The sequence below is a fragment of the Sorex araneus genome, chromosome X, assembly GCF_027595985.1.
Source record: "Sorex araneus isolate mSorAra2 chromosome X, mSorAra2.pri, whole genome shotgun sequence".
NCBI classification, from domain to species: domain Eukaryota; kingdom Metazoa; phylum Chordata; class Mammalia; order Eulipotyphla; family Soricidae; genus Sorex; species Sorex araneus.
Window position 1 is genome coordinate 367,944,200 of NC_073313.1, and position 25,309 is coordinate 367,969,508.

The following is a 25,309-nucleotide window of genomic DNA, read 5'->3' on the forward strand; positions in this document are numbered from 1 at the left end:
TGACTCTACCTGATTTTCACTACTGCTACTTTTTAGTTCGGAATGTAGATCCTACCACATTTTCAGCTTTACCTGTGTGAAGGGCAGTTCGCAGTGCTGGCCAGTGAGCCTCAGAGCACCTGGTGGACTTGTTGACCATAACTTCACTGGTTCTTTCATTTCACTCTTTTTAGATTTTTATTTATTTTATTGATTTAATTATTTATTGTTTTTTGGGTCACACCAGGCGATGGTCAGGGGTTACTCCTGGCTCTGCACTCAGGAATTACTCCTGGTGGTGCTCGGGAAACCCTACAAGATGCCGGGTATGGAACCCAGGTTGGCTGTGTGCAGGCCCTACCCACTGTACCATCTTTCTGGCCCCCTCACCATTTCTTTTAAGCACAACAATCCACTTTCCTTGTTTGCCTGAGGCATTCTCCCTCTTGCTGAGCTTCTCCCAAGTGAAGCACTTTATCTCTTGCCGTGTGCATGAAAAGGAACAAATGTTTGACTCCATCCTTCTCCCCACACTCCCTCACACCTCCCTGACAGGAATTCAAAGTGTTTGGAATTCCTCGGGGCAAGAAAGGATTAGATCTGTGTTGGTCCCAGGTATGCTCTAGAAAATACCTCCAAACTTTGCCTCTGGGAATTGACAGGTTTTAGAGGGACGAAAAGGGAGAACAAAGGAGAGAGAACACTGGACCCTGGCTCCCGAACCCCCCCCCCCCCCAAGCTGAACGTCCCTTGGTTTGCGGGAGAGAATCTTCGGCACACAGGCATGGAGGCTGCTTTTGGAAACCAAGTTCGTTTCCTGCCTTCTTCTTTCCTCAGAACTCCGCTGGCCAGACTATTTATAGCCCAGGAAAAGCAAAGGCCCCACAGGAGGCAGGAAAACTAAGTTCAGAAAGAATAGGAGGAAATGTGCCTGCCTCGGAGCCAAACAACCTTTAATTCATTGAGCTCAAAGCCCGACTTCACTGCGGCTCAGGCATCAGCTGCTCTGCAATTTTGATTTTTTTTTTTCACCTACTTTTGAACTGGGTTTGGACAATGGAAGCGATCACGGCGTCTTAGGAGGGGGAGACCGCTCGCTCTCCAGGTGGGAGAGGACCGTGCTGGTGGGGAAGCCGAGGACTGAGCGAGCCCGAGAGGGATGAGCTGGCCGAGGCCCCATGGCGGGTAGAGGTGAGTGTGACATGCTGGCGTCTGGTCCCTGTGTCGCACACCAAGGGGACAGGCCAGACGCCGCCGGGGGCTGGGGGCCGGGACCCTCCTGCACCCTTTCACTGAGCTTTGCTTGTCTCTCTGGGGAAACGCGGGTTTCTGCCCAAGAAAGGGCAGCTTTCACGTAAGTGGTTGTTTCCTTAAAGTCAATTTATAGTGACTAAGTTTTCTTCAGCTTCCTCGTCAGAGGGGATTGAATCATGTAAAAACGTTATCGAAGATCATCTGGAAAAAATAATGTCTTAATCGCTGGTACCATTTCTTTGCTCAATACTAGTCTAGGATATAGTTAATAGAGATGTCTTCGAGCAAAACAGAATTGTAGAAAAGGTTTTGTTTTGTTTTTTTTTTACTGAAATATAAACTGTTAAATAAAGAGCAATTATTTTTTTAATTAAGTAAAGATGAATTTTTATTTTTAATTATTTATTTACATATTTATTTTTGTCTGCCCCTTCCCCACCATGGTTACCCTGAGCATGATGGGTGTGGTCCCCCAAAATCAAGGGGGGAAAAAAGGAAATCGATATAGATCAAATTTTTTTTTTTCCTTTTTGGGTCACACCCAGCAATGCACAGGGATTACTCCTGGCTCTGCACTCAGGAATTACTCCTGGCGGTGCTCGGGGGACCATATGGGATGCTGGGAATTGAACCTGGGTTGACTGCGTGCAAGGCAAATGCCCTCCCCGCTGTGCCCTGTAGATTAAAATTTAAAAAAAAAAAAAAAGAAATTTCTGTCTGAGGACACACAGAACCCACAAACATTGATGGTGGGAATGGAAACCTATGTGCGTACATTTGGAGGCCTGACTTTTGAGGCAAATGAAAATTGTTGTTGTTGTGCTGGGGATCAAACTTAGAGGCTGTGCACACTGGGTGCAGTGCTTGGGGGGGGGGGGGGCTTCACACTTGGTTGTGGGGCCAAGGGCCCAAAGATAAAGTTTCAAAACGGAAATACAGATCTTGTTCCCTTGGACATCTCTTTTCGGACTAAGAACCTTCTAGAAGCATTGACTAGCTCCCAGTGGTCCTGGGCACACTGGTTGTTCACATTTCAGTTTTTATTCCGAAACATTGGTTCAGCGCCTGTTTCGGGGGCCACAGAAGGTGCTGGGTTTGAAGGGGAGAGAGAGGCCGAAGGGACTGGATTGGAGCCAGGGCCAGTCACGGTGCCCCGGGAAGGGCCTGTGGTAACTCGCCTTCCGCCAGCGCCGGGGCCTGTCCCGCTGAGGCGCCAGCGGCACAAAGAAGGAACCCGCTTCTGGGGCGGACTGCCTGGAGGAGGCGAGGGAGAGAGAGGGGCTGAGGGCCGCGTCTGTCACCCAGAGAAGCTGCCCCGGGCCCTGTGAGGTGTGGCGGGTCGTCCTTCTGGGGAGAAGGGAGAGGTGATTCTTTCCGTGTTTTTCCGACTGTGGTTGACGCCACGGAAACTGTCGCCAAGTCCAGTGCTCCTGAGCAGAAGCAGCCGATTCCTGAGTGGAACGTCAACACCCAAAAACGTTTTTGGGCTTTTGGGGGTGGGGAGATGAGATGGGGCCGTTCCTCTGACTGAGATGGTCTGAGGCAGCAAGGCGGGTTCTTAGCACTTGCTTCCAGAGCAGTCCGGGCCCCGGCGCCTCTCAGGACCGTGTTTTTGTTTCCTCCAAGAGAACCTGAAGGAATCTGGCTAAGGCCCCCGTGCGGCTCTGGGCCCTCCTGGCTCTCTCCACGCGAGCACTCCCGTATTGCTGTGCAGCGACACGCACGTGGCTGCGTCTGCACTTGGCGCGGGGAGCCCAGACCTGTGTCGCGCTTCCGTTTGGGGGTGCTCAGGGCTGACTCCCAGCTCTGGGCTTCGGGACTATTTTTAGAAATATGAAAATTTCCTTTCTTTTTTGGGGGGAGACTTGGACACATCTGGTGGTGCTCAGGGGCCCGTATACCGTATCCCGTATATCGTCACGTGATCAAACCCTGGCCAGCCATGTTCGAGACGAGCACTTTACCCACTGGGCTCTCTCTCCAGCCCTAGCAGCCCCCAAATGCTCTAGCCACGACCAAAGGCCTGAGCAGCTCCTCCCGTGATGAGACCCCTACCTGCACTAAGGACTGTCACTCTCAGAAGTCTTGTGCTAGTCATGTCATGCGTCTCTGGGTGCCTCAAACATAGCCACAAATGCCGGCCACTGGAAACGGAGAGCCTGGGAATTACTTTGCAGTTCCACAGGCTTCTCAGAGGCCACTGGAGTAACCTAACATTGGGGGCGGAAAAGGCACTTTACTTTGAGCTTTTCTACTTGCTTTTGTTTGTTATGGGGCCATACACTGGGTTACTCAGGGGTTACTCCTGGCTTCGTGCCCAGGGAGCAGAAGGGATGCCGGGGACTGAACCGCCGTGTCCGCGTGCAAAGCGAGTGCCCTCCTCACTGTGCTCTCGCTCTGGCCCCAGTGTTGCGCTTTCCTGTCCCGGAGACATAGCCAACGGGTCCCCAGCTCACGCTGTGCCGTCTCTGTGTTGTGTAGGTTGTGTACAAACGGCCCTGACCTTTACATTTCAGTGTGGGTGAAATCAGATCCGTGGGGAGGGTATGGCATGAGGGGGAAGTGGACAGAGATGTTGCTAGATATGACAGACAGCCTAGGCCTGCTGGGGGGCATGACAAGGTGATGTGTGTGCGCACATGTGTGCATATGTGTGTGCATGTGTGTGTGCATGCATACATGTGCACATACACATGCACATGTGCCTGTGTGTGCATGTATGTGTGTATGTGTGCACGTGTGTGCATGTGTGCATGTGTGTATGCATGCGTGAAACACAGGTTCATCTCTGCACCTTCCCTTCTTCTCTTCCACCCTCTAGTCCAGGAAGCAGCTCGGCTACTCCCTCCCCCCACGAGCCCCCCAAAGCAGGTGGGCTCAGCTTTCCTTTCACTGCGTGTCTTCGGTGAGCTCAGTACAGCCTTAAAGAACAGGAACCGGATGGCACCCGAGCCCTCGGACGTGGGACCCAAAGGGCCCAGGTCGGCGGTGGCGGGTGGGTCCTCCCAGGTCAGAGCCGGTGATGTTTACCAGAGGAGCCCCGAGCTGGGCGTTGCGTGCTGGGCCGAGGGGGTGCCCCTGGGTGCCCCTGGGTGCCCGGGTGCCCTGCAGCACCCCAGCTGGACGTGGGACCCACAGTACACACCATTTCCGCCCCATTGTCCATGTGACCACGAGGCTGGCGGCACGCGAATCACCCAGCCCAGGTTGGCTCCAGGCCCCTTGGAACTGCACGTGTCTGGCATGCAGTTCCGCCGCCACCTCCAGGGAGCCGGGGGTCACCTCGAGTGAGGGGGACCGAGGAGAAGGGAGAAGAGGGTGGAGGGAGATGCAGTCCGATGGGGGTGTGCGGGGCCGATCAGGACAGATCTAGAACGGAACTGACGGGCGCGGCCAGTGATGGCCGGAGGGAACCGGCAGCTGCAGAGTTGGCCCCGGGGCCGGGCGCTGGCGGGGCCAGGGAGAGGGGCACACCGCGCCCACAGCCCCGGGCATGGTGAGGACAAGCCCAGCTGGGGACACTTCGGGAACAAAGCACAGCGGACACTACTGGGTGTCACAGTCTCTGGTCAGAGACGCAGGGCCAGGGAGGGAGGGGGGTCAGGGAGGGAGGGGGGTCAGGGAGGGAGGGGGGTCAGGGAGGGAGGGGGGTCAGGGAGAGAGGGGGGTGGGCTCAGGTTGCAGACCTCGTTGCCTTGGAGGTGATGATGGGCTGGAGGTGGAGGCAGTGACCAGGCTGCTGGGCGTGGGGGGAGGGGACAGAAGTGGGGTCGCCAGCGGGGATGCAGAAGCCCCTCGGACCAAGCCTACAGGGACAGATGCTCGGGGCGTGTCCCTAATGAGACGCATCCCAGGCACCGGGACGCGGCCATCACCCGTGTGATGCATTCTCAGAGAGGCCGACTGCGGAGGAAGACGGGGGTGCCCCCGCCCCCCAACCCTGGGGTGCCTGCCATCAGCCAGTATTAACTCCATCCCCCCGCTGGACCTAGAACTCTGCCCCTTGGCGTAGAAAGATCATTTCTACACCATTTTCTATTCTGCTTACTGATTCCCGAAGCTGCTTTTCTCCTCGGAGGCTTCCTTTCGGGTTCCCCCGGATTCTCTGACAAACAGGACGTGGGGGATCAGGGTGTGTGTGTGGGTGGTGGTGGGGGGTTGCTCCCGCGCGCCTTGTCCCAGTCTGCCCTCTAGTGGCAGAAACGGCCCACAGCGCATGGGAACCCAGGCGCCCCCGGGAGGGAAGAGGGAAGCTGCTTAAGGAAACTGAGGCAGGCCACAGAGTTGCAGGAACCATTGGGTGCTATTGGGGCCAGCAGAGGTCTTCCGGGGTCACACGCACCCTCTGAATGCCCCCAAGGAGACTTTGAGTGGAGCAGTTGTAGATCCATCTGGAATCTTCTTCCGAAAAGGTTTCTTAAATTTCTACTTCTAAACTCTTGAAGGTTTTGGGGCTGGAGCGATAGCACAGCAGGTAGGGCGTTTGCCTTGCACGCGGCCAACCCGGGTTCGAATCCCAGCATCCCATATGGTCCCCTGAGCACCGCCAGGGGTGATTCCTGAGTGCATGAGCCAGGAGTGACCCCTGTGCATCGCCAGGTGTGACCCAAAAAGCAAAATAAATAAATAAATAAATAAATAAATAAATAAATAAACTCTTGAAGGTTTAGAGGTAGGCATTTAAGAAAACACGCATAGTTTTAGTCAGGCAAAATAAATTCCTGATGCATCGATGATTTTAAAAATTAGTTTTTTTTTTCTGTGACTTTTCTACATCGAACATATTTTAAAGTGCCCAGTAAAATTTGCTTTAAGAAAAAACAAGTAATTTCCTTGTGTATCCAGCTAGGCAGCTGTATCCAGGCATAGCAAGTTTGGTTGCTAAGCTTTAATGCACAGATATGCCTCCACTGTAGTGAAAACTTCCCAGACCCTTTATTCTGAATAGTCATTTGAAAATACACAATGCATTTGCTAGTGAAAGGTTGTCACTCTTCTAGAAATTTATCTTCAAGAATTACTAATCGGGGGCTGGAGCAATAGCACAGCGGGTATAGCGTTTGCCTTGCACGCAGCCGACCCAGGTTCGAGTCCCAGCATCCCATATGGTCCCCCTAGCACGGCCAGGGGTAATTCCTGAGTGCAGAGCCAGGAGTGACCCCTGAGCATCACCGGGTGTGACCCAAAAAGCAAAAAAAAAAAAAAGAATTACTAATCAATTGAAACAAACACGAGTGGTGAGCATGTTTATCTAACAGCGGACCTAGCCTCTAAAAAGTAAGGGAAGGACGATGTTCCGAGTTATTGGATGGAATCATGGAAATGTAGATAGTCAGGCAAGCACAGTCGAGTCCTTCATAAAATCGCAGGCATTGTGTGATCCCATCCTCTTAAAGACTACATGTGAGCAAGGAGTTGAGACCTGGACATTCACAGACTCCAAAGTCGACCGTAGGCATCTCTGGCTGGCAGGACACTGGTGGGTTTGAGTCTTCGTTTTGTCTTCAGATGAGCAGGTAAGCCCAGAAGCAAAATCTCAGTCCCAGGAAGAAAAACCAGGTTGGCGCCACATTCTACAGTGCTCAGGGTTTAAAACTCCGGGCTCTGTGCTGGAGCGCCTCTCCCCTGGCAGGACCCCGAGACCAGTGTGGGGGCTGGGGGCGGACCCAGGTCAGCTGCATGCCAGGCAAGCACCTCCCGGCACTCCGGCCCCAGCCCTCCGCCCAGCCCCGGGTCTGTTTTCCCTAAGAGAGACTCTGGGTGCCGGGTTCTCGCGGGGGCTGACCCCAGCTCGCACCGCTCTGCCCTGGGAGCCGTTTCCTGTTTGTGATTGCGTCTCTGGGTCTCTGGCCGTAATGGAAACGGCGAGCCCCCCCCCCCCCCCCAGCTCTGGCTGCATTCAGAGCCCCAGGAAACAAGGACACACGCTTTTTTTTTTTTCTTTCCATGATTGTTTTTAGTAATAATCGACAATGGGAGGAAATGAACGGCAGAAAACAATTATGGGCAGACGAGACGGGTCAGCAAATTTGCCGGGCCGGGAGCAGCAGCCGGGCCGGCCAGCGCCCCTTTGATTCAGGCCGACTTCAGAATGGCACAAAGGTCCCATGGTTCGGTGCTCAGTCACGCCTGAAATCACAGTTACTGTTCGCCACCAGTAGTTGACACGGCGCTCGCCTGGTCGCTAGAGCGCCTGAACGGCTTCTAGAATCCAGAAATCTGGTCACCCCACGTGAGGACTCGGTGCTGGATAGCGGATTTGTAGGTGGGCGACTCCGGGCCCTGCCTGGTACCATCAGTCCTGGCTGCCGACACGCTGCCCTTTCAGAGAACGGGAACGTCTCAGTTTCCGTCCCAAAGGCCAGACCCTGTGTCTCTCACCTGTGGGCGGACTCAGCCTGCACCTAAAGGAGCAACACCAGGGTGGGAACCATACGAGAGGAAGTAACAGGAGCAAATTCACGATTCGGTCTCCTGGGCCCTGGAGATGAGTCTGTGTCATCAGGGGCCCACCCCCAGCGGTGCCCAGGGGTTCCTCCTGGCTCCGCACTCAGGAATCACTCCTGCTGGTGCTCAGGGCGCCCTCTGGGGTGCCAGGGACAGACCCCACTATTCTATGGCTCTAGCCCCAAGCTTGGTTTTTCTTTCTTTCTTTCTTTCTTTCTTTCTTTCTTTCTTTCTTTCTTTCTTTCTTTCTTTCTTTCTTTCTTTCTTTCTTTCTTTCTTTCTTTCTTTCTTTCTTTCTTTCTTTCTTTCTTTCTTTCTTTCTTTCTTTCTTTCTTTCTTTCTTTCTTTCTTTCTTTCTTTCTTTCTTTCTTTCTTTTTTCTGCTTTTTGGGTCACACCTGGCGATGCACAGGGCTTACTCCTGGCTCTTCACTCAGGAATTACTCCTGGCGGTGCTCAGGGGACCATATGGGATGCTGGGAATCGAACCTGGGTCGGCCGCGTGCAAGGCAAACGCCCTACCTGCTGTGCTATCGCTCCAGTCCCCTTCTTTCTTTTTTTTGTAACTGCAAGGTTTTGGACTCTGAATTCTGTGGTGAGGAGACACTTAATTCACCTTAATGTTTTCAGGTGAAGTAAAGAAGAAATCCCGAGGAAGCAGTCCCATCACACAGCTGGTGGAACAGCATAACCGTCGTGCCCTTCATAACGCGTGACACCTAGTAGTCCAAAGAAATCTTTAGCATCACGCACAGCCTTTGCCATTGTGTGCTTTTTTTTTGCACCCTGCATTGTTTTCTGTGACGGGGAGGATGTCAGTATCCAAGGGCCTGTGTGACCCCAGGGCCGTCAGCGGGAGAGATAAAGATAGCCGGGGAGGCGCCGAGGCACAGAAATAGACCTGGTGCAAGCCCCAGGGTCCTGTCACCAGCTCGGGCGGGAGCCCAGGGCTCAGGGGAAGCCCCGCCCCCCCTCTGCCGTGGGTTGCAACAATAGAACAATGATCTATCTGTGGGGTTCCCTTCTTGTTGCATCCGAGGGTGGTAACGAGACTTCAAGCAGTTCGAAAATTCCAGACTCACGTTTTTTAGAGTGAAAGACGTTTAAAATGCAAATAAATGACGGTCATCCCTGTGATTTGCCAAGTGGCAGGGCTCCAGGAGCTGGTTACGGAAGACTGTCCTTGGCGCCCTGCATTCACTCTCCGCTGTCCTGCCGGGCAAAGTTAAAATTAAAGACTGGACACGCGCCCCTAAAATACCATGTACTTGGGGGGAAATGACTATCATGTACTTATGGGAAAATTGCTGTGACGTTTTGTAATATGCTCACGCTGTGTTGCTTGAAACGATTACCCTTCATGACTATCATTATTAGAGTGACTGTTATTTATTGTGATGTGGTTTTTTTTATATTAACCAAGAAATATAACTTCACTGTATCACTGTATCACCGTCATCCCGTTGTTCATCGATTTACTCGAGTGGGCGCCAGTAACGTCTCCATTCGTCCCAGCCCTGAGATTTTAGCAGCCTCTCCTTACTCGTTTTTCCCCAACGGTTGGAGGTTCTTTTCAGGGTCAGGGGAATGAGACTGTTATTGTTACTGCATTTGGCATATCGAATACACCATGGGGAGCTTGCCCGGCTCTGCTATGCTGGCGGGATACTCTCGGTAGTTTGCCGGGCTAGAGGCATATATATATATATATATATATATATATATATATATATATATATGACGTTTTGTAATATGTATATATATATATCCCTCTATGATGATGTGTCCAGGAATATGATCACTCATGCATGAGGCTCTGCCCGAGTGTGTGGAAAGCATCCTGGAGCGGTAGTGGAGGTCGGCTACTGGGGTTGGGTCCCTTGGGGGGGAGGGCTCTCACCCGCCCCCCTCTGGGGCACCCCTGGTATGAAGTATATTTATATTTGCCCTTTATATGAACTTAAAGATATGATGATGAATTATAATAATATAGGCTGATGGGGCAGCTGGCGCCAGCCCCCCCTTCTCGAGTGGCTCTGAGGCCTCCTGCGCTCACGTTTGAACCCCAAGAAACAATACCCAGGCTGCATGCGGGTCACACCTCATGGCATCTGGAGATCATCCTTTTATTGATTCTGTCATTACTTGCTTCTGTGCTTGATTTTCCAGAAGTTTCCTCCCTCAGAAACCTAATTCTGAGTTCCCTAAGGAATGAGCCACAGTTTTGTACTTTGTGAAAATCAATCCATCTGCCGGGCCAGAAAGATAGTTCAGTGGGTAGGTCACTTGCCTTGCACGTAGTCGACCCAGGTTCAAACCCCAACACCTGGGACATATGCCCCCCCCCAATTCCTGCCAGGAGTGATCTCTGGCCACAGAGCAGGAAGTAAGTCCTGAGCACCCCCAGGTGTGGTGTCCCCGAACAGAAACCAAACGATCTGTCTGAGGCCATCAGGGCCCCAAGCGCGGCAGCCACTGAAACAACCCAAGAATTAGCCAGCAATAGATATGCCGGAACGCAGGTGGGCGCTTCACAGAGGGGACACCTCGTAGCACCAAAAGCGATGAGGGTTTGGCATGAACTACAACAGGGAAACAGACTGAAAAGCTTCCCTGAATGAAATGACCCCCACATTCGGGGAGAAGGGGATTGTTCTAGTCACATGCGGATGTGTATGACCAGAAGTGGGGTGGGGGGTGGGGCAGAGGGGAGTGCTTTACGGGGCTTGGGTTTGGGGGTGATCAGAAACAGGTTTGGAGGGCTGGAGCGATAGCACAGCGGGTAGGGCGTTTGCCTTGCACGCGGCCGACCCGGGTTCGATTCCCAGCATCCCATATGGTTCCCTGAGCACCGCCAGGGGTGGTTCCTGAGTGCAGAGCCAGGAGTAACCCCTGTGCATCACCGGGTGTGACCCCCAAAAAAAAACAAACAAACACAGAAACAGGTTTGGAAATCGTGCTGTTTGTTTCTCCACCTGGCAAACGCAATGAAGGCCACTGGCCTGTAGATGTGAAAAGGGTCCAAACAGAATCTCCCATTAAATGTTTGTTACTGTGATTTACAAAAGAGATCAAATCCTGCTGAGTCATAGAGTGTGGAAATTAAATTATGTCTCATTTAAATTGGCTTCTGTAAAGCCTTGCGAGGGGCTGGTGAGACAGTATAGCGGATGGGACGCCTGCCTTGTTTGGTCCCTGACCACAGCCGGCAGGGACCCCTGAGCACAGAGCCAGGAGTAAGCTCTGAGGCCGCCAGGTGTGGTTCTCAAGCCAGTCAGTCAACCCCTTCACCAATACGAGTTAAAGTCTCTCTGCGACGCACATGCTGCCCGAGCCACGTGCTGCTTGTGCCCACATGGCCAAGCACACGTGATGCCCGAACACGTGTGTCGCCTGCATCTCCCCTCTTGAGATGTGGACTTCCCTGCTTTCGTGCCTAATGCTGGGGTGTGTGTAGGGGCTCCCTCCGCCCTGGAGAAGCCCGAGTTCTCTCTTGAGCGCGTTGCTCTCTCTCTTACTCTCTCCCCCTCAACACCTTCAAAAAACCCTCCAAATAAAATCTTTTATTTAAAAAAAAAAATTCCCTCTGGAGCCAATTGCGCCCTAACAGCCTGATGCTTAAGTAATCCTTCCAGTCCCTGCTACAGTGAGCGCCTTAGGACACCAATACAAGTGAGAGAGAGCCCGGTTATGCTAAATACACTCTGGTTTGTAAGTGTGATGTGATGCTTCTCTGGTTGGTCCTAGCACAGCTGCCCGGACAGGCCAGGTGTGGGCCAGGGGTGATTTCGGGCTTATCTTCCATCCTAATACTTTATATTTACCTCTCCTGGAGGACCTGGGAGGTCACACCCTCCAATCTATCAATCTTCTGCTTGGCGAGGCTGTGGCTGGGCCAGAGTGATAGCACAGCGGGGAGGGCGTCTGCCTTACACGCAGCCGACCTGAGTTAGATTCCCAGCATCCCATAGGGCCCCCTGAGCACCGTCAGGAGTGATTCCTGAGTGCAGAGCCAGGAGTAACCCCTGAGCATCGCCAGGTGTGACCCAAAAAGCAAAAAAAAAAAAAAAAAGTAAGTAAGAAAGAAGGAAACTGTGGTGGCTAAGAGGATTAACAAAAATGGACAGTTTGCAATTCATACTTGGCACTAAACAACAATATAAATGGACAAAATTAATTCATTTTCCCCAGAGAAACTTTCAAAAACTTGGAAATGAAGGGTACCAGGTACCACGGACAGTGCCACGGACTCTGAGTGTAGAGACTTAAATGAAGAACACTGTTTAAAATCTTCTTAAAAAGCAGATTGAGGGGCTAGAGCGATAGATAGTACAGCAAGGAGGGCTTTTGTCTTGCACAAGGTCGACCTGGGTTCAATGTCCGGCATTTCATATGGTTCTTGGAGCACTGCCAGGAGTAATTCCTGAGTGCAGAGCCAGGAGTAAGCCCTGAGCATCGCTGGGTGTGTCTCAAATGCCAAAAAAAATAAGAAAGAAAGAAAAAAAGGAAAAGCAGATTGAGGGCCAAAGAGAGAGCACAGTGGGTAGGGCGGTTTCCTTGCATGTGACCAACCTCAGCTCAGTCCCCGCCATACCCTAGTGTCCCACAAGCACCACCAGGAGTACTCCTGGAGCACAGAGTCAGAAATAACCCCTGAGCACTGCTGGGTGTGGTCCGCCAAAGAAACCCACCCACCCATGGGTTCTTCCAAGACCAAATGTTTGGGCTTCAGATGAGACTGAGAGCTTCAGTTGGTGGAGAGTAGCCCGTGGGACTCCTGGGTCCCCTGAGCACTTGCTTTGGAGCACCCTGCTGCAAGAAACTGTGATTGTGATCATCATCAATCACAGTTTGATGTCATCAATCACACTGTTCTAGGCACTGGGGGTCGGGGGGGGGCTTCCTTCTCCTTCCTCGCAGCCACGAGCTCCTCGCTCACTCTTACAGCCAGTATCTCCGTGTGATGGCAAGGAAGGAGTGTGGGAGTAAGTGCACTGAGTGTCTGTGTGTGTGTGTGTGTGTGTGTGTGTGTGTGTGTGTGTTTTGGGGGGGGTGCACATGGCTGTGCTCAGGGATCACTCCTGGCAGACCTGCAGGATCAAGCCCCCTCCCCGCCAGGCTATCCACCGCTCTGGGCCCCCGAGCTCGCCGGATTTCTCTTTCTTCTGTCCCCCTTTTCCGTCTTGGCTGCAGCAGCGGGCCCCTTCCCTGGGCCCCGGCCTGCGCCCTCAGTCCCTGCAGGTGGCTGTGCTCTGGGGCTTGCCCTCTTGTTCCCGCTGTCCTGAATGTCCCATGAACCCTGTCCGTGCCCTTGGCATCTTAGAAACTGTCTCCCATTCCCTTCCCTGGGACCACAGGCCGTTGGCTGCATCCCATCTGACCACATGCTCGCCAGGGGGCGCTGTGGAGCTCACAGTTTCTCAGCAGGGCTGGTGCTCCTGGCTGGATGCTTGGGTCTCTCCTGTCCTGCTGGCTAGGGGTCACTTGCCTCTGCCCCAGGGCTCCCAGGGAGCAGAGCCTCTGGGGCCATCTGTGCTTGGTGCATGCGGAAGCCCCCCCCTTCAGCCTCTGAGCCAGACTCCCCCCACCCCCATCCGTCTTTTCAGAGACTAAAGCCCCCCGGGGCGAGGCCTCTGTCCAGCCCATAGACCCCCTCACAGCCCGCAGGGGCGTGTCCGTCCTAACACTGCGGTGTTTTCTGTGCATGCCAAGGGAACAGCCAACCGGGGAACAGAAATTCTGATGGCTCCAGCCCCCAATCCGGCACCTTGCCACTCACTGCATCCCCTCTTCTAGTTTTAGTTTTTCTTAAACTTTATTTGCTAAAGTGTTTTCACAATTCTCGATAACATTCAACGTTCCAACACCGATCCTCCCACCGTCACACCTCCCCACCACCATATTTCGAATTACTGCACCCTGATCCCCAAAGTCTGGCCCCAAAGTTGGACCTAAAAAATTCATTTTGTATTGCTTATTATGAATCACTGTATCACTGTATCCCTGTCATCCTGTTGATCATGGATTTGCTCGAGCGGGCGCCAGTAATGTCTCCATTCGTCTTGTCCTAGCCCTGTGATTTTAGCAGCCTCTCTTTATTCATTCTTCACAGAGGTGCCGCATTGGAGGCTCTTTCAGGGTAAGGAGAATGAGACCCATCATTGTTACTGTGTTTGGCATGTTGAATATGCCACGGAGAGCTTACCAGACTCTGCTGGGTGGGCAGGATGCTCTTGGTACCTTGCCAGGTCCTCTGAGAGGGAGAAGTAGGCTATAAGAGGCCGCATTCTCAGCCACGTGGTTCTGGGAGCTTTGTTTTATAGTCTCTGGATCTTGGCTGTTGATGAGATTACACGGTGCGGGGGGGCAGTCTGCCTAACTACTGGAAAATGGGGGACCTGGGTGGAGGAGGCCCAGTCCCGATCTGAGCAGGCTTAGAGATCTCAGCCCCAGGTCCCGCACACCTGGGTTCCTCTGTCAGTTCCTTCATGCGTGAGGCTCATCCGAACGTGTGGAGAGGGGCCTTGAGCATGGCTGTGGCTAGGTTCTAGAGGTCTTTGGCTGCTGGCGAGGAGGGGCTTATTATGAATAATCCGCTAAAAACAATTTTGGAGGAAAGTGTGTGAAGTTTGCTGAAGGAGCCGTTAAGCACTTGTAGAGAGTCTGGGATGTCAGACGCCCCAGGAATTCCCGAGGCCCGCTGTCCCGCCCACAGAGCCCTCTCACAGTGGACAGAGCCACGTCCCTCTTAACACTGCAGCGTTTTCTCCGGACGCTAGGGGACAGCCGACTGGGGAACAGGAATCCTGATGTCCCCGGGATCCAATCCAGCACCTCACCGTCCCCTCCTGCAGTTTGGAAGCTGTTTCAAGGGGCGAGAGTAAAGGATCCTCATGGCGAAATTCACGGTGGATGTTAGTGGTGGAAATCGTTCAGGGAACTGCTGAGGTTTTCCATTGCTGAGTGGTCTCAAGGGACGTGCGTGCGGGGAACACACTTAGGGCCAGTTGTCACCTGGCCCTCCAGCTGTGGACATGGGTGGAGCCTGAGGCTATTTATAGCAGGCAGCCTGCCGGCAGCCGGGAGGTTGTGCAACCGTCTTGTCCCAGCAGCAAGGAACTGCTTGCCCAGTTCTGTCCCGAAGGGGAGGACTCGGACCATCTGCACCAGTAAGTTGGGGTGCAAAGGGGACTCCTGTTCCTTCTGCTCTCTAAATGTCTTTTGGGATAATCTGAGCTGAGTGCTGGTTACTTGGATGCCTTTTCATTTGTTTGGGGGACACATCCGGCAATTATCAGGGGCTACTCCTGACTCTGCACTCAGGGGTCACTCCTGGCGGGGCTAAGGGGACCATATGGGGTGTCAGGGATGGACCCTGGGTTGGCCTCCGGCACTCACGCGGATGCCATTTTCCTTATGCGCGAGGGGGTGTGTCGCTTCTTGTAATCTTGCACGAATGGTTTTGTTTTTGCTTCTGTTCGGGGGCTACACCCACGGTGCTTAGGGCTCACTCTTGGCTCTGTGCTCCGGGATCACTCCTGGCAGGGCTGGAGGGACCCTGTGTGGTGGTGTTCGGGCTCGAACCCCAGGTCAGCCGCGTGCAAGGTGAGCATCCTCTCGGCTTTCTTTGACAAAGAGTGTTGTGGCCGTGGAACCAATGTCTCTTCGCTTCCATTGGCTAGAAGCTCCTTTTCCCTTTCTTCAGAGAGGGAGCCCGAAGCTCAGCTGTTTGTGTCTTCAGTATCCGACTGCACAACCTGTTAGGTGGCAGTAACCTGGGTCCAAATGCTACTAAAAATACAGACAAAAGACTAACACCCAAGGACAGTAGACACAAGGGCCAGGAATATTGCCCCATAGTTGGAAGCCCGCCTCATGAGCTGGGGGAGAAGGCAGCTGGGATGGAGAAGGGGTCACTGTGTCAGTAACGGTTGGCGGGATCGTTCGGGATGGGAGATGTGTGCTGACAGTAGATAAAGGACCAAACGTGATGGCCTCTCAGTATCTGTGTTGCAAACCATAATTCCAAAAGGAGAGAGAGAGTGTGGAGGAAATTGTCTGCCATGGGGGCAGTGGGTGGGGTCGGGTGGGGGTGGCGGGAGGAATACGGGGGATTTGGTGGTGGAAAATGTAGGGGTGTTTGATCATTTCATGGCCGAAACTCAAACATGAAAGCTTTGTAACTGTATCTCACAGTGATTCAAAAGAAAAAAGAGAAAAAAATTGAGACAAAAATTGTGCAACTTTTCCCTCGAATCCCCAGTGCCCGAGGGACTGTGTGACAGAGAAGGGGAGGCCTGGGAGAGCCCCCTCGTCGGCAGCGGGTGGGGGGGCGGTGGGTGATGTCGAGAGAGCCCTTGCTTGAACTCAGACCTACGCCTACCTCTGCCGAGCTAGGTCTTCAGATGGGAAGGACACGGGACGGAAAACAAGCCCCGGGGAGGGATGCGCCCGCTCGCCTGGTCCTGCGTCCCGGCGTGCAGAGTCGGGTCTGTGCAACCTTCGTCGTCCCACATCAGTCCTGTGGCTCTTCATAAGCGTCAGGTCGTGCTCAGGGGCTCGGGGGCGACTCCCGGCCGAGCTTAAGGGGCATTCTGTGATGCCAGGCATTGAGTGAGGGCCGGCCTCGAGCAAGGCAAGCAGCGTCCTGACCCTTGTCCTACTGCACCAACCCCAGAGGTGCTTGTGGTTAAGTCCTTATAGCTGACCTTGGCGTTCATCCCTGTGGCTGCGATACCTTTAAAAATATGTAGTAAGGTGGATCATGATAGCAGTCCCGGCCGGGTCCCGCCAGCCGTCCCCTCACCTCTCGTTTCATCAAACGCCTCAGGAAAACAGAAACTTTCCCTTCCACTTATTTATGTGCTTCTGAAAGAGCCACCTTGCATGGCTTCCACGGTCTGCAAATAATAAAGTCCCATTGCGATGAAATTGCACCCTCACGGCTGGGGGAGGGGTATCCACTCTGTGCCTGTCTTTTTGTTCTCCCAGGAAGTTAAAAACTATGTAAGACTATGGATCAGAAAACAGCCAACTGTGGGGGCTGGAGCGATAGCACAGTGGGTAGGGCGTTTGCCTTGCACGAGGCCGACCCGGGTTCGATTCCCAGCATCCCATATGGTCCCCTGAGCACTGCCAAGGGTGATTCCTGAGTGTAGAGCCAGAAGTAACCCCTGTGCATAGCCAGGTGTGACCCAAAAAGAAAAAAAAAAAGAAAACAGCCAACTGTGGGGGCTGGAGCGATAGCACAGCGGGTAGGGCGTTTGCCTTGCACGTGGCCGACCCGGGTTCGATTCCTAGCATCCCACATGGTCCCCTGAGCACCGCCAGGAGTGATTCCTGAGTGCAGAGCCAGGAGTAACCCCTGTGCATCGCCAGGTGTGGCCCAAAAAGCAAAAAACAAAAACAAAAACAAAAAAACCCAGCCAACTGTGACATTGGCTGAAATCAGTAAGGACTCTGTATTGATTTTTGCTTCTGTCTGAGTAACAATAAGTCTCTCAATGAAAGACGTTATTGGTGCCCGCTCAAACAAATCGATGAGCAACGGGATGACAGCGACAGTGACAGTGACTGGCATGTAGCTAGCATGCTGATGTTCGCTGACTATAGTGAAGTGTATTTATTTTGGCTTCCACATGGTTTGGGGGGAGAAGATAGAAAAAAACTATCTCGTGGTTTGTTTTGTTTTGTTTTGTTTTGCTTTTCTAGGCCACAGCCAACTGTGCCCAGGGCTTACTCTTGGTTCTGCACTCAGGAATCACTCCTAGCTCGGGGAAGCCACACGTGGTACCAGATCAAACCTGGGTCAGCTGGCATTGCTCAAGGCAAGCACCCTACCCACTGTGCTATCTCTCCAGCCTCCAAAGATAATTTTTTAACAATTTGGCGTATAGAGCTTGTAGAAGTTCTCAGATAAATGAGATCACACTGAAGAAATGTATGCTTTCCACTTAGCGTGCTTGATAGTTTTCTAAGCTAAGACTGCGCCCCTAATTGGTACCTGGGTAGAACTATGCTCACGAAGGTGTTTAACTGAACTACTTTGGATATTTGGGCTAGAAAGATAGCACAGCGGGTAGGGCATTTGCCTTGCACATGGCCGACCTGGGTTCAATTCCTCCATCCTTCTCGGAGAGCCCGGCAAGCTACTGAGAGTATCCCGCCTGCACGGTAGAGCCCAGCAAGCTCCCCGTGGTGTATTCTATATGCCAAAAACAGTGACAACAAGTCTCACAATGGAGTTGTTACTGGTGCTCACTGGAGCAAATCAATGAGCAACGGGATGACAGTGACAGTGATACTTCGGATGTTTGGTAGATTGTTTCTAATTCTTCAAGAATATAACGCTGTGGAAAGCATATTTTCCCCTATCTCAAAATCCATTGGTGCATTTCAAGAATAGGAACTGCTGAATGAAAAAATGCATCGGTGTGTGTGTAAAGCTTATTCTACAAACTGGAAAATCCCCTTCCTCTGGTGTGAGACAGGCCATCCCGTTGCCAGCAGAGGTGGTCATTTCTGGACATCCTGGAATTTTCCATTTTCATTCTTTTTATTTTGGTTTGTTCGGGGGCCACATCTGGTGGTGCTCAGGGCAAACTCCTGGCTCTGCGTCAAGGATCACTCCTGGCGTTCAGGAGGACCTACGCAGTGCTGGGGCTTGAACCCGGGTCAGCCGCATGCGAGGCAAGTGCCCTACCTGCTGCACTATCGCTCCGGCCTAACCATTTTCGTCTTAGTGAATGGTAGCCAATCATTGCTCAGTTTAGACTCTTCCTTTGAGGAGTGGAATTTCCCTCTCGTGTACATTGTCTTCCCTTCTGAGCAGCAGGGAAGACACCCCAGGCTCCTCTATCCACACAGGCCAAGACGTTTGTCCAGTCTTTCAACACTGGCCAATCTTCTGGGCGTGGTTTGACTCGATCTCATGGTGTTTTGGACTTGCATTTCTTCAGAATAGCGATGTTATTATTTCCATGTGCCTCTGGGCCTCTGTGTGTCTCCTTAGAGAAGCGTCGATTTAGCGCCTCTGTCTTTTTTGGGTAAGGTTGGTTTTTGCCCTTGGGTTGTCTAAGCTCCTCACCTCCTTGGGAGACGGAGCCCTCGCTGGACGCTGGGCGGACGGTCTCTTCTCGCCCACCGGGCAGGTCACCGTCTGTGCTTCCCTGGTGCTTTCTTCTGTGGGGTGGTTCAATGGCTCTTCGGTTCTTCGGAGCGTAGTTCTTTGGTCCCATGGAGTCCCACTGGTTTAGTTTTGCTTTTGTCTTCCTGGCGTGGCACCCTAGTTCCCCAGTATGGTCAGGGTTCAGATAAGTTTTGCTTTCTACTAAGAATTTGTGGTTTCAGGTTCTGTATCCAAGCCTTTTTGCATTCATTTTGTCCTACCGGTTTAAAGATCCCATCTTAAATAATAAACATTTTGGGACAATACTGTGTCATATTTCTCGGTCTCCTCCTCTCTCTTGGCACCGGTACCTAACTCTCTTACCTCTTGACATTTTATTTTTTTTTATTTATTTTTTTAAAATTTTTATTTATTTATTTATTTATTTATTTTATCACCGTGTGGAAAGTTACAAAGTTCTCAGGTTTATGTCTCAGTTATACCATATTCAAACACCATCCCTTCACCAGTGCCCATATTCCACCACCAAAATCCCCAGTATACCCCCCGCCCCCGCCCCCCACCCCAACTGTATAACTGTTGAATTTCACTTCATTTTCTCTTTACCTTGATTACGTTCCATATTTCAACACAAAACTCACTATTGTTGTGGGAGTTATACCCCCAAACATGATAGCCCTACCAAGGAATCATTTGATAATTAGTTTTCCATTAAAAGATTGTATGTTTTCGGGGCCGGAGCGATAGCACAGCGGGTAGGGCGTTTGCCTTGCACGCGACCGACCCGGGTTCGATCCCCGGCATCCCATATGGTCCCCCAAGCACCGCCAGGAGTAATTCCTGAGTGCAAAGCCAGGAGTAACCCCTGATCATCGCTGGGTGTGACCCAAAAAGCAAAAAAAATAAATAAAAATAAAAAAAAAAATAAAAGTTGTGCTCTTAACCAGTAGTGGATTTTCAATAAAACAGACCCTGTATTAAAATCCTACTAGTGCCATAGTTTTAAAAAAAAAAAAAAAAAAAAAAAGATTGTATGTTTTCAGGTTTTAGAAAAGGTCGCACGGCCACGTCCGGCTCCCTGGTGTTGCTGGCCCCAATTCGGGTCCGGAGCATTTTCCGGGCCGCGTTGCTCACCCCTCTTGACATTTTAAATTGATCTAATACCTCGTACCTATTCGGGGTTTTTCCTACCATTTGTGTCTTTATTTGCTGCTTTCTAAAGCATTCTTGTTTTGTGTTTTGCTTTTTTCTAAAATTCTTTCAAATGAATTTTAGGCTTAACACATCTTTGGAGGGGCAGGAAGGAGGGCAGCGGGCTGACCACATGCCTGCCAGGTGTGGGAGGCCAAGCCCCAGCTCAGATGGCCTAAGGACTGTTGAAAATGACCGGTGAGCACAGAGCCGGGAGTAGGCCATGAGCACTGCTGGGTGCAGTCCTCGAACAAAAGCAAACCTCCGGAACTTCTCTCGTTGTTTTGGTTTTCGGGCCACACACCACGGCCCTGCGGACTTCCTCTTGGCTCTGTGCTCACTGCTCAGTCCTGGAGGTCCTGGGGGGGAAGCAGGCACTTTCCCTCCTGTCCGACCGCTCCAGTCCCAAATTTGAATTTTTAACCATAATTTAGTCATATTTCTAAATAAAACAGGGGAGAATCTGCATCTTTATAATATTGAGCCTTTCTGTCACTGTCACTGTCATCCCGTTGCTCATCAAATTGTGCTCGAGTGAGCACCAGTAACGTCTCCATTGTGAGATTATTGTTACTGTTTTTGGTATATTGAATACGCCACGGGGAGTTTGCCAGGCTCTGCCATGTGGGCGGGATACTCCCGGTAGCTTGCCGGGCTCTCCGAGAAGGGCAGAGGAATTGAACCCAGGTCAGCCAGCGTGCAAGGCAAATGCCCTACACACTGTGCTATCGCTCCAGCCCTTCAGTTCTGAAAATTTTTTTTGAACCTCCACTTTTTGAGGGGCAGGGAGAGGGTTGGCGGGGGATCACACCCAACAATGCTCAGGAGTCACTCCTGGCAGTGCTCAGAGGACCGTACGGGATGCCGGGGATTGAATCCCGGTCAGCTGCACGCAAAGCAAACACCTTCCTGACTGGACCATCCCTCTGGCCGGAGCCTCCATTAATTGAAGTATTTCTCATTTTCTCAGTAGCCTTCCATAAGTGTCTTTACATGTTATTTACTTTGAAAATACCCAAAAATTATTGTGACTTTTCTTTCTCTATTTTTCCTTCTTCACACCAGACCTGGGTGGGACGTAGGTTCCACTCGCGTGGGACCCGTCCTACTTCTGTCTGATCGTTGCTACTCTCCCGAACGAGTTGTTTGTCACGAGGTTTTCCTGGCGGGTTTTGGCTCTCACACAAAAATTCATCTCGTGAAGTGTCTAATGATAACGGTGACAACATGTGCAAATTGGGCCATTTTCTCTCCTTGTCTCTTTCAGTTCCTCTCCTGCCCCTTCCCTGTCCTGTGGCCAGTGGTCCTGAGGCCCAGGGCTGGGCTCAGCGAGAGGATGGACAGTCTCCGTTTTTCCTTGCTTTTGAATTTGACATGACCCCTGTAACTGTGCCTTTCGCATGGTGCCTGCGTTGGGCTGGGGCAGATCCTCATTACTCTGCTGAGAAAAGTGCTTGTAATTTGGTTTGATTGTTTGAAACACTGTTATTGGATTTTATCGAAAGACTTGAAGATCCCTCACTGTACTCATTCAAAAGCTTTGATTATAAACAAAATTCCTTACGCAAGGTTCTTGCAACCACAAAGAGAAAAAACAAATTCCTTATTATGAAGCTAGTTTGTTTCTGCCATGAGTGAAGAGGTTTGTCTGAGTTCCTTGGTAAGTTTGCCTGAAGGTGGTGTGTGTGTGTGTGTGTGTGCGCGCGCTGTGTGTATGTGTGTGTTGTATATGTGTGTTGTGTGTGCATGCATACATGTGTGTACATGTGTGTGCTGTGTTATGTGTGTTGTGTGTGTAGTGTGTGTTGTGTGTGCATGTGTATATGCATGTGTGTACATGTGTGTGCTGTGTGTATGTGTGTGTTGTATGTGTATGTGTGTGCATGTGTGTGGTGTGTATGTGTGTGTGGTGTGTGTGTGTGTGTGTGTGTGTGTGTGTGCGTATACAGTAGCTTTCTGTTGCTTCTGGTCTACTTGAACTCTTCAAACAGCCAGTAAGTCTCTGTAGCTGAAAGTTCAAAGAGAGAACTTGATTGTGTAAGTGATCACAATTCAAAACTTTTCTTGGAAGTTTCATTTTCCTTTTTTGGCCCATGTCCCGTGTCACTCAGGGACTATTCTCTAGCAGTGCTCAGCGGACCAGGAGGAGAGAGGGGCCGAAATCAGGGCTCCCAAATACTGAGCACATGCGTGGAAACATTTTTAGTAAAACCTGCATTTCCAACGGCAATTGAACTGCTGCTTTCCAAGTTCCTTGCGGTGGGTTTGCCTCCAGCTGGCTGCGCTGAGTGCCCTGTTCTGCAGGTCACAGCCCTGTGGCACCCTGAAACTGGCTTCTTCATTTCTGCTCTCGTCCACGATCATTTTTCAGAAAGAGAACTCTACAGTCTTTCCAAGATAACTGATACCCAATCATGAACAGCCTTGTAACCGTGCATCTCACTGTGATTCACTTAAAATAAACCTATTTTTTCCACAAGGGCTGGGTCCTTCTGAAGCTCACACCGTGTCACCCACGCGGGTCTGAGCTCTGGCCACGCGTCATTTCACTTGGGCAAAGTGGAGCCGTCTTGATGGTTTGATCTAAAAATAAATTTCTGCAAACTTTTCTTAGCGCTCTTCTCTTTTTCAATTTTTTTTTTTTTTTGCTTTGTGGTGCTCAGGGCTCAGTCCTGGGTCTGTACGCAGGGGTCTCTCCTGGGGGTGCTCCTCCTTGGGCAACCATGCGGGGTGCCGAGGGTTGAACCTGGGTCAATCTTCACCCCGCAGGCACCTTCCAGGGGTGCTCTTGGTTCCTCTTAAGAACTGACTCGTCACCCAAGGGTCACATCCCTCCACCTCCAACTATTAGACATATTACTCTTTGGGGGGAGGGTCACACAGGCTGTGCTCAGGGCTTGCTCCTGGCTCTGCACTCAGGCATTTCTCCTGGGGATGCCCAAGGGACCAGATGGGGTGCTGGGACCGAGCCCAGTGCGGCTGTGTGCAAGGCCAGCGCCTTCCCCGCTACCCGGCCGCTATCTCAACAGGCAGAAGCAGCTTCTCTCTCCAGGATGCGTCCACTTGCCCGGAGTCACTTTAGCACTCTCCCCGCTTCAGGCACCGCTGGGACAGGAAAGGGGCCCAACAGGTGCCTTTCCGACCCTGTTAACGTTTAGACAGCACAGAAGACCGTTCAGAGAGGCAGGCACAGCACAGCAGGAAACGCAGCAGCAGCAGCGACCCTTACCAGGAGGGCCCGGCCCTGCCTCCGAGTCTGAGGGCACGCAGGCACCTGGGGACAGCCCAGCCCCACCTCCCGGCCGCTCGGTCCCAAGTGTTGCTCACAAAAATAAATAAATAAAGGGGCTGGAGCGATAGCCCAGCGGGTAGGGCGTTTGCCTTGCACGCAGTCAACCCAGGTTCGATTCCCAGCATCCCATGTGGTCCTCTGAGCACCGCCAGGAGTAATTCCTGAGTGCAGAGCCAGGAGTAACCCCTGTGCATCGCCGGGTGTGACCCAAAAAAGAAAAATAAATAAATAAATAAATAAAAAGATAAACTGAGGACAGAGACCAGTGTGGGGGCCAGATGACTAATTAGAAAACCACGACGGTGGCTGGGCATGAAGCGGAGACCAGGGGGGCGTTGAGGACAGGAAGGGCAGAGGGACTTTCACACGGCAGCCGGCTGGGGGCAAAGCCCACGCGGGGACGGGGGAAGGAGGCAGGGGGACAACCTCACCGACGCCCCCGGGCCCCTGCCTGCTCGGCCGGGTCAGGGGCAGCCTCGACACGGAGGAAGGAGACGGCTCTGGTCAGCCTTGTGGGACGGAGACCGGGCCAGCGTCCCCGCCAGCCCCAGAGGCGCCAAGAGTTCTCGGAGCCGGTTCTAGGGCAAGAGGGTGTTCGGGCTTGCGGGCCGGGGGCTGCGGGCTGAGACCAGAGAGGGGACTGGAGCTCCTCTCTCCATCCCAGCCGCCTTTTCCCCAGGGGTCCTGGGGGAGCGGCCCACTCTCAGAGATGGACCTCGCACCCCTGCCCTCCACCCCACCACCAGCCCTCTGGCATCCCTTGGCACAGAAGCCGGTGTTAGAAATGAAGCCGCCCTCATGTCCCGGGGCGTTCATCTGCCTCCTCCAGGCAGCCCCTCTGTCTCGCGGCTTTTCCAACAAACAACAAACAAGCCTTGGAATGGAGAGAGAGAGAGAGAGAGAGAGAGACAGAGACAGAGACAGAGACAGAGACAGAGAGACAGACAGAGACAGAGACAGAGAGAGACAGAGGGAGGGAAGGAGGGAAGGAGAGAGAGAGGGAGAAAGAAGAGCAGGACAGAGAGAGAAGAGAGAAACTAGAGAGAGAGGCTAGAGAGAGAGACGGGAGAGAGGGCGGGAGAGCGAGCTAGAGCGGGAGAGAGGGAGAGGAGAAACAGGCTGATGGAGATGGGTGGGGTGGCACCCCTGATGCAAAGCAGCCCGGGTGCCCCGCCTGCTGGGACCTCCTGCAGCCTGGCCCGGGACCCACACAGGCGCGTCCACTTGCAGGGACCTGGTGGGCAGAGGGACTGACCTGCGCCGGGGGGGCTGGGACCCAAGGGGGGTCCCACACATGGTCAGTCGGTGCACTCAGGAAGGGGCCCGCCAGCCCCGGGTTCCCAGGGCCCTGGGGTCCGGGAGAATGCGCCTCAGTTCCTGACCTCCTGGCACGGACTCGGACGCACCAGGAGGTGCATGTGACCCGCTGAGACGCGCACGGCTCCGCCCGAGGAAACAGCTGCGAAGGGTCCTCCAGCCCTGGCAGTGCCCGGCGGGCGGGCGGATGCCGGCGGGAGTCAGGACCAGCCCCGTAAGTAGCCCCAGAGCTCCCGCGCCCGGATCCTGCCAAAACGCTTACTAATTCCAGCCCTTCTCGGTCACTAAGGACGCGTTCTACGGGTGCCTTTGTCCAGAGCCCGGCTGAAGCCTGGACTCTTGTTCTCTTTCCCCCTTTGTTATTCCAGCCCGTCACACTGCTTTACTGACCCTGAGCAGGAGTGAGGCGAAAGGCTCGGTCCCGTCTAGGAAACTAAGTTTATTTCCTGTTGTCCAGGATTTTCACACTGAGGCTCCACCAGGGCACGGAGGCTCAGCCTTAAAACTCAGATGATGAGTTTATGGGAGCGAGTGGGTTGGGCTTGATTTCGATCCGCTTTTATCATGAAGGCTTGACGGATTCTGTTAGGTGAATCCATGATAAAAGCGGATCGGGGAATGGCGCTGTCCTGGCCCTGTGAGGTGACCGTCCCTCCGGACTGCGGGAGAGAGGGGGGATTATTCGCCAGCTCTAGGGGCAGG

General features: G+C 52.6%; 1 protein-coding gene across 3 annotated transcripts in view; it reads left to right on the top strand.

The window, feature by feature from the left end:
- Positions 1 to 1,029: 1,029 nt before the first annotated feature.
- The window catches only part of RASGRP3 (RAS guanyl releasing protein 3), an 81,617-nt gene continuing 57,337 nt past the window's right edge, over positions 1,030 to 25,309 (top strand). For 2 of the 3 annotated variants that reach the window (XM_055121707.1, XM_055121705.1), the window contains exon 1: positions 1,030 to 1,170. The gene's annotated coding sequence lies outside the window, so the exon portion shown is untranslated. Of the gene's footprint in view, positions 1,171 to 24,639; positions 24,822 to 25,309 lie in introns of those variants that run through there. The other variant, XM_055121706.1, reaches the window with a different exon arrangement.